This window comes from Myiozetetes cayanensis, unplaced genomic scaffold (genome assembly GCF_022539395.1).
Source record: "Myiozetetes cayanensis isolate MyiCay16 unplaced genomic scaffold, myiCay2020 scf1, whole genome shotgun sequence".
NCBI lineage: Eukaryota > Metazoa > Chordata > Aves > Passeriformes > Tyrannidae > Myiozetetes > Myiozetetes cayanensis.
The window spans coordinates 33689226-33698339 of NW_026086604.1; the positions used below are offsets into that span (position 1 = coordinate 33689226).

Sequence of the window (9114 nt, forward strand, 5' to 3'; positions counted from 1 at the left end):
AGTGAGGTCAACAGGAGGTCCAGGCCTTGGGAGCAGGGCAGCCTGAGTCAGAGATGCATGCCTGAGATGGGAGAGGCCCTCAGAGAGAATCTGCAGAGTGGGGAATTAGCTCAAGTGGTAGAGCGCTCGCTTAGCATGCGAGAGGCAGCGGGATCGATGCCCGCATTCTCCAGTGCTTTTCATTCTGCTTGCCTGCACACAGGGACTTTTGGCAGGGGCCCATGACATATGGAGGGAGGGAGAACTTTTTGTGCACTGCAAAGAGGAGAACAGCATGTAGGACTATGGCCATGGCACCATGAGCTGTGAATGGGAGGAACACATTCTCCCCCTTTCCTCTGAGTACAATCAATGGGATCCAGAATATTTTGCCCATCTTTGGGCCTCCATGAATAAGACAGACATTGATCAAGTGCAACAGACTCAGAATAAGACCACCAGGACACTTGTTAGCATCTGCCCTTTGAGGAGTGGCCGTTGAATGTGACCTTGTGTAGATCCTGAATAGGAAAGGACTGTGGGGGAGATAAGCGAGCACTTATCAGAATGCCTATCAGGAAGTTACTGATTCAAGAGTTAGGCCTTTTACCGTGGTTATGGGTGGAGGAATAAAACGCAACAAGCCACAATTGAAGCAGGATAGGTTCCATTTTTTTTCTCTCCCGTGAGAAACTGAAAACCTAAAAGGGTTACTAGCTCAAACACTTGGCAGAAGAGAAAAGGAGTGTTTCCATGCCAACAAGATAAGGTAAGGTGTGGTTAGATGTTCCACCAATAATTTCTGCTGGTGGAGTGGAGGACTGCCAGTTCTCTTGCATGGTGACCGCTATATCTCATCCAGGCATCGTGTCTGAATAGGTCTGTGTCATGGTTTTGCTGGTTCTTGGAAACTAGGCAGGAATTTTTCCCTTCCCCCTGCCCACTGTGTGCAGGGCTCTTAAGTGGGCCGTTAAGGAGCACAAAAGAAGCTGCCTTCTGGTTAATGGCTCAGAATCTCATCTCCTGGGAAATGGGGGAAGGAGTTCAGGCTTGCTGCTGAGGCTGGAACAAGGTCAGAGTGGAAGCTCTGTGGGATTTTGTTCTCAGCCTGGTTACCAGCTGTGGATCCTGCTTGGATTTTTCATCAGAGAGGAATTGTTTTTGGGAGTTCGGGTTTTTTTCCCCTTTTTCGCTTCCCCATTCCTCTTTGTTTTCTTCCTTAGCAGTGGTTCTTGTGCACATCAAAGGGAGAAGGAAAACTATATCACACGATTTGGCCAGCAGAAAGAGTGAGGTTTCTTTTCCCATTGGAGAAGACCTTTTTTTTGTTGTTGTTTCTCTCCCTCCCCTCTCTCCCCTTTCCCAGTGTGTGTAGGGGGGGAGGGAAACCCATTTTCGGTTTCTCCAACACACCCCGGAGGGTGTCACTGCATGTGGCAACGACCAGTGATTCCACAGTGCCCCCTGCTGACCGACATAAAGAACTGCAGGCTCTGCATCTCCAGTTATCCAACAGCGCCACCTGGTGACTGGCACAGGACACTACAAGCTCTGCATTTCTGGTGATCCAACAGCACCCCCTGTTGACTGTGGTTAGAATTGCACTAAAGGGTGCAAACTGAACTGTTTATTTTTTTCCCTTTGCTTGTTTATTAGTATGTTTTGAAGGGGATTATTTGTGGGTATAGGAGTATTGTTTGGTTGTTTTACTTGTTTTCTTTTGTTGTTTCTGCCAATACACATATATCTTTAAATAAAGGGCTGTTATTTTTCCTTTTTCTGCAGGTTTTTTCCCTCAGTCAGAGCCTCTTAATTTCGGATTTACAATTGCTTAGAGGGAGGAGTCTGAGTCTTCCTCATTACTCATCCTCAGCAAAACACCTGTGTCTCACTTTAAACTGAGACAGTCTGAATGGCCCTGACCTGCTTCACATGGGACCTTCACCTCCACCTGTTGGCACAGGAGCTCTCTTTATGTTCGCCTCTGGGCCTTCACTCTCTTTCCATGCTAAACACTAGGAGTTCTGGCCTCTAACTCAGTCATTGTCACAGCCATAGCAATATGAAGCCATAGAGACCTGGGATCCAGATCTGATGTGCAGATGAATCTCCTGCACTGACCTAAGCTCTGGCTTGTCAGTCTGGACCTGACTGTCAGTCACTGGACATGATCATCACTCTGACCTGTGCAGTGACTTCCTTGTTGCAGCTGTCCCTGCCTTACCGTGATGATAACACTGTCTCTTCTGGATGCTCACTAGGAGTGAGCCTCCATGGCTGGGCCTGTCCTGGTGAGGAGTTGTAGGCATTGACAGACGATGTGATCCAAGGCAAGTCTTTCTTATTTCCTGCAGAAGAGAGTCATGAAGATACATGGGAATGGTGTGAGACCCGAATGGTTGGATGAGTATGTGATGAGCATATGAGGTGTTTTGCTCATGAGCTTCCTTCGATAGCTCAGCTGGTAGAGCGGAGGACTGTAGGCACTTGCATAGCCATCCTTAGGTCGCTGGTTCAACTCCGGCTCGAAGGAGTGTCCTTTTGGCTCTGGCCCAAATCCTGCAGCACTGCTGCCTGTTGGCCCTGCCCAGGTTGCTCCTGTTCTAGGTTAGCCCAGCCTTGAACTGTTTCATTTGATGGGGGACATGAAGCAGTTTTGGGTTAACACTGGGCAGGGAATGGCAGAACTTGAGCACTGGGACTTTCAGGGACCTCCACCAATAAAGTGAGTGGGTGACTTGATGGTGTGAGAGGTCATTTGGAGGCCCAGATTTGTGTGCAGGGCATCTTGAGTGAGAGTGGGTGCCTGTGAGGGGAGAGGATCTCAGGCAGGGGAATTAGCTCAAGTGGTAGAGTGTTTGCTCAGCCTGTAAGAAGAAGTGAGATCAATGCCCTCACTCTCCTATGCTTTTAATTCCTCTTGCCCCACACAGGGCCCTTTGCCAGGGGCTGTGGATGCTCGCAGTATATCCACAATACAAAAAAGTAGGAGACCATCCAGGTCTGCCATAAGAACTTCATGGGCAGTTTAACAGAGGTTTCTCCCTCTTTGTTTGAAGGCATCAAATGTCATCTTAAGTACTGTGTCCCGTTTTGAGATCCCCTGTGCAGAAAAGACATCAATGAAATAGAGCAACCTCTGAAGGGCCATCAAGAATTTCATGTACAGGAAAAATCAATAAAATTCAGCAATCTCAGTGGAGGGCCACCAAGAATTCCAAGGCATGGATGATTTCTCTGTGTGGATGGACTGAGGAAAGTGGGTATGATCAGGCTGGAGAAAGATTCAGAGTATGACTGTATGACCTTCAGGATTGCAGGAGGTTACAGAATAGAGGAATGGCTCTATATTTGTTTGATGCTTGACCAGAGGACAAAAGACAGCACAGTGAAACAGAATGAAGGGAAGATGCAACCAGATTTAGGTAAGCTCTATTTGAGGAGAGTCCAGCTGTAGAAGATGAAATCCAAGGAGTTTATGGAATGATTCTGTTTGTGGTTCACATGATAGGATGGGCTAAAGGGTTGAGCAAGGTGTTGTGATTTTAGAGCAGAGTCTGTTTGAAGCAGGATGCTGTAATAGAGGCATGATGCTGTGGAAGTGCTGGATGAGTGTGTGATGGGCGAGGTAGTGGGCATGGCCCTGTGCTTCCTTCGATAGCTCAGCTGGTAGAGCGGAGGACTGTGGGCTCCCTGCACGGCCATCCTCAGGTCACTGGTTCAACTCTGTCTTGAAAGAGTGTCTTTTTGGCTCTGACCCCAGACACTGCTGCACCGCTGACCTTTGACCCTGCCCAGTGCTTTGGAACATTCCTTTTGTAGGAGAAAACAACCAGCAAAGGCTGTCCAGGGCAACCCCTGGGCTGGGATGGTGGTTCTAAGATTTGTCTTGTCAGGGGGCACTTTCAGCAAGAAAGTGAAGGGCAAGTGGGTGGTGGTGCAAGAGCAATGCCAATGGGAGGCCCAGGCTTTGGGTGCAGACGACCTGAGGCAGAGCTGCAGGGTGGGGAATTAGCTCAAGTGGTCAGGCACTCGTTTAACATGTGAGAGGCAATGGAATCAATGCTGGCATTCTCCAAAACTATTCCTTCCCCTTGCCTCAACACAGGGTCCTTTGGTGTGGTTTGCCTGTGCTCTGGAGGCTGTGGGGAGCTTGCAGCAAACCTGGGCAGCATAGTAGATGACAGCATCCCAGGCTTCTCTGAGAGCATCAAGGCCTCTGGATTGAGGGAAAGTATTCTTTGACTTTCCTCATTATCTGAGAGATGGCATTTAGAATAGTGTACCTATTATATATACATTTTGTCTCGGAGAGAGTTAATTTTCTTCCCTGTGTTTTGGATTTAGGGTGTGAATAATGTTGAAAATGCACTGGTGTTATAGTTGTTGCTAAGCAAAGTTTACGCTAAGTCAAGGACTTTTCAACTTCTCACACCACATCAACAGTGAGGAGACTGGGGGGCACAAGAAGCTAGGAGACACAACTGGGACATTCCATACCATGTCACATCATGTTCAATATATGAACTTGGGGGAAAGATGGCTGGGGGCCACTGCTTGGAAAATGGCTGGCTGGGCATCATTTTACAGGTGTAGAAAAATTGTGTTGTACATCACTTGATTTGTATATTCTAATTCTGTTATTATTATTGACATTTCCCGCTTATTTTTCTGCCCTATTGAACTGTGTTTTTCTCAACCCACAAATCTTCCTTTTGCTTCCAGTTCTTTCCCCCATCCCTCTTGCAGGCTGGAGTGTGTGAACGGTTGTGTGGTGTTCAACTGCCTGCTGGGTTAAACCATGACAGCTCTTTTTGGTGCCCAGCATGGGGCTCAAAGGTTTTAGATAATGACAAATCTGACCAGAGTATGTTAAAACAAATTTGTTGTAAGCATTCATTATTTAGTTTAATAGTATGTGGTCCCAATGTTGGTTTATTTGCTCTCAGAGGTGTTGAGTCTGTTCTCAGAGTTGCCTTATATAGCATCTGACTTGCCATATATGTTCCCTGTTGTGTTGTTTATCACCTCTGGGGTCTGGGTTAACGTTATCATATTGTCATACTTTGTAACACTGGCTTATGACATGATAAAATCGATGGTTGTGAGACTAATCTGGCATTTGTAATCGACTATTGCTGTCTTCTCTGTACTTCTAGAGCCATCTATTGGAAACTATTCCTAATTACATCCTTTACCTTTCCTCCTTGGAGAGGCAATCTAAGGGGCAGACACCTTCCTCCATCTTCCCCTTATCCTTCAGGCTAATTACAATAGCTCTTGAGAATGTGGAATATTGTCAGGATGTTCAAACTGGCATCTTCCTATTTTTAGGTCTCCTGATTGTATTTCAGGTCTTGTTTAGGCTCAAATAACTATTTAAGAATACCAGCAAGATATCTGCTCTGAGGCTGAACAGTTACGAGTGGCAGGATGTGTGTGATAGTACAGACAAGTGCCTAAGACAGTGGGCACCTCCAACATTTTGGAATTTCACTCCTGAACAAGAGCAGAATCCTGAAAAACTAGTAAAATATTTGGAAAAAGGATGGTATTGCCCTGGTAATTCCAGAAAGAATCAATTTACTGCAATGTGCTGGGGCCTGGCCCAGGCCTACCAAGCCCTGTTCAACACTATTCAGTAACATCAAGAAGAAGAGAAGGTCTTTGGATCTGACAACAAAATGACAGGCACTTTGGCTATCCCAGTCCCAGTGACAGACACTGCACGTGAACCAAAGAATCAACCTGTACTGATAACAGTTGCCCCTGTACACAAGGAGAAACATTCGAAGTAGAAGTCAAGTCCTTTAGTAAGGGATGAAGGAGCTTCTTCTAGGAGTGAACAGGAGGAAGAAGTGGACAATGCAGACCACTCCAAAGCAGGGCCATTACAAGAGCAAGGGGAGGAAGAGAGGAGGCTGCTGAAAGGGGAGGAGGAAAAGGAAGAACTCATAAATCCCTATTCCTGAGTGAGGTGCGAGATACGCAAAAAGATTTCATCAAGCACAGTGCCACCTGGCTGCTTTGATGTTGGGATAACAGGGCCCATAGCCTGGAATTAGTGTTAGGAAGCCAACCACCCTAATGAAGGGGGCATTGATGAAGTGATTGGAAAAGGATTGCAAGTTTTCAGCCTCTGGAGGCAACTCTTGTCGGGCATGAAGGAAAGGTATTCCTTCAAGGAAGACGATTAATGTAATCCAGGGAAGTGGACCACCATGGACAAAGCTATCTAGTATCTGAAAGAACTGGCTGTGCTGGAGGTGATTTCTGATGACCTGCACAACGAGCAGTTATCCAAAGATCCAGATGGAGTCATGTGCACATGACCTATGTGTTGGAAGTTTTTATGGAGTGCACCATCACTGCATGCCAACTCATTGGCAATAATGACCTGGAAAGACAGAGAGGGACAAAGGTGGATGAAAAGGCTGGCCAACTCCAGCAATAGCAAGAAAGCCTCTCTTCCTGCTTCATCTCAGCTATGGAAAAACAGGTCCAGCAACTCAAAGAGGATAGATTCTGCTCCCCACCTCTGTGGACCTTTCAGCTCTTAGCAGTAAGCATTCCTCTACTCAAGAGAGGATATAATGGGTACATATAATGGGTCACTCTATGGTTTTACCTGCATGACCCCTGAGAGGACATGAGAAAGTGGAATGGAAAGCCTACCTTGACCCTAGATGCACAGGTATGTTCCTTGCAATGAAAAACAATCACAAAAGGGAATTCTTTCAGAAAAATTGCTGCTTCAGTCTCCAGTAGGCAGTTTCCCAGGTGGAGTAGAAGGGCTGATCTTATTCCTGACTCTGATGAAGGGATTTTTGAATCATATTTATGGGAAGTGAGTAGTGAATACTATGGCAAGGACTAGTAGGATTCCTGCCTCCATCCAGGTGGCAGGGAGGGACAGTGGGGTTTACGGGACTGTGTGGATTTGATGGCCTGGCACATCAGACCTACAGGAGTATAAGGTTCTAATAGACACTGATGCACAGGGTACTCTAATGCCATCAAGCTATAAAGGATCAGAATCCATCTGTACTTCTGGGGTGATAGGCAGATCTCAACAGCTGACTCTATTGCAGGCTGAAGTGAGCCTGACTGGGAATGTGTAGCAAAAGCACCTCCCTGTGACTGGCCCAGAGGCTCCATGTATCCTTGGAATAGACTACCTCAGGAGAAGGTAGTACTCAAAAGGGTGCTGGTGAGCTTTCCAGATACTGTCTTGGAGAAGGAGGAAATAAACAGCTCTTTCCTTGCTGTCTCAGAGGACCCTTCTGTTGTGGGCTTGCTGGAGGCTGAAGAACAGGTGCCAATTGTTGCCGAAATGGTGACAATATCACACCAGCCAAACCTTCCTGATTCCCGTGCATGAAGCTGATTTGTCAACTGGAGAGCCAAGGAGTGATCAGCAGGACTCGCTCACCCTTAAACAGTCTCATATGTCCACAGTGAAAATCCGATCAAGACTGGAGACCAACAATAGGCTATCATGGAATGAATAAAGCCATGCTGCTGCTGGGTGCTACCTTGCCAGACATGCTAGAACTTCAATTTGAACTGGAGGTGGTTTGCATCAAAGGCATCCAAGTGGTATTTCACAATTAATACCGCTAGCACGTTTTTCTCAATCCCTTTGGCAGCAGGGTGCTAGGCCACAATTCGCTTTCACTTGGAAGAGTGTCCAGTACATCTGGAATCGACTGCCCTAGAAGTGGAAACACAGCCCTACCATTTGCCGTGGACTTATCCAGATTACACTGGATGCACAGGGTGAAGTTCTGGAACACCTGCAATACATTGAAGACATCATCAAATGGCAAGTACAGCAGACAAAGTTTTTGAGAAAGGGAAGAAAATTGTCCAAATCTCCTGAAGCTGGTTTTGCCCTAAACCAAAGTACAGTCAAGTGACCTACATAGGACATCCAGTTTTTAGGCATAAAATGGCAAGACATATGTTTTTAGATCCCAATGGATGAGATTACCTCAGCTGGTTAGAGCATGGTACTACTAATGCCAAGGTCACGGGTTTGATCCCTGTACAGTCCATTAACTTAAGAGCTGGATTTGATGATCCTTGTGAGTCCCTTCCAACTCAGAATACTCTGTGATTCTGTGAATTTTAAAACAACTGTGTGTCCACCAGTTAGCAAAAAGTAAACACAAGCTTTATTAGGCATGGTAGATTTTTGGAGAATGTATATTCCAAATTGCAGTCTGATCATAAGCCCCCTCTGTTAACTGACCTGGAAAATGAACTATTTCAATTGGCCCCTGAACAATGACAAGTCTTTGAACAAATTGAAAAGGAAATGTTTCATACAGTAGCCCTCAGGCCAGTCCAAGCAGGACAAGACATTAAAAATGTCCTGCAGCTGGGGAGAATGGTCCTACCTGGAGCTACTGTCAAAAAGCATCAGGAGAGACTTGTGTTTGACTCTTTAGGGTTTTGGAGTTGGGGATACAGAACATCCAAGGCCTGCTATACTCCAACTGAAAATAAATACTGGCACCATATGAAGGAGTTTGAGCTGCTTCAGATGTGATTAGTATAGAAGAACAGCTCCTCTTGGCATTCTGATTGCCATTGCTGCGCTGGATATTTTCTGTATCCAGCCATGCATTTACATCCTACACATCATGCAAAGGTTGCTTTGTGGAATAGGTGGGTTGCACTGATCACACAATGGTCTTGAATAGGAAATCCCGGTGGCCCAGGAATTTTGGAAGTGATCACTGACTGGCCAGAAGGCAAATATTTTGGAATATTGCCAGAGAAAGAGATAATGTGTGCTGAAGAGGCCCCATTGTAAATGAACTACCAGAAAATGAAAAACAATAAGCCCTGCTGGGTCCTGTCATATTTTAGGAAAACATCAAAGTTGGAAAGCTACTGTGTGAAGTCCCTCAGAAAAAGTCACAGAAATCGCTGAAGGAAAAGGTGAATTGAGTCAGCTTGCAGAGGTGAAAGCTATCCAGCTGGCTTTAGACATTGCTGAAAGAGAAAAATGGCCATTATTTTATCTCTGTATAGACTTATGTATAGTGGCAAATGCTGTGTGGGGGTGGCCACAGCAATGGAAGCAGATCAACTGGCAATGCACAGGTAAACCCACCTGGACTGCTG

General features: G+C 46.1%; 1 protein-coding gene and 2 non-coding genes across 3 annotated transcripts in view; 2 read left to right on the forward strand and 1 right to left on the reverse strand.

The window, feature by feature from the left end:
* Positions 1-9114, reverse strand: part of DNAJC5B (DnaJ heat shock protein family (Hsp40) member C5 beta) — a 32388-nt gene that overhangs the window by 18249 nt on the left and 5025 nt on the right. The window lies entirely within an intron of this gene.
* Positions 100-172, forward strand: TRNAA-AGC (transfer RNA alanine (anticodon AGC)). Its single transcript has one exon. It is a non-coding gene; the product is annotated as a tRNA-Ala (tRNA).
* TRNAY-GUA (transfer RNA tyrosine (anticodon GUA)) lies at positions 2426-2512 on the forward strand. Its single transcript is given in 2 exon segments — positions 2426-2462; positions 2477-2512. It is a non-coding gene; the product is annotated as a tRNA-Tyr (tRNA).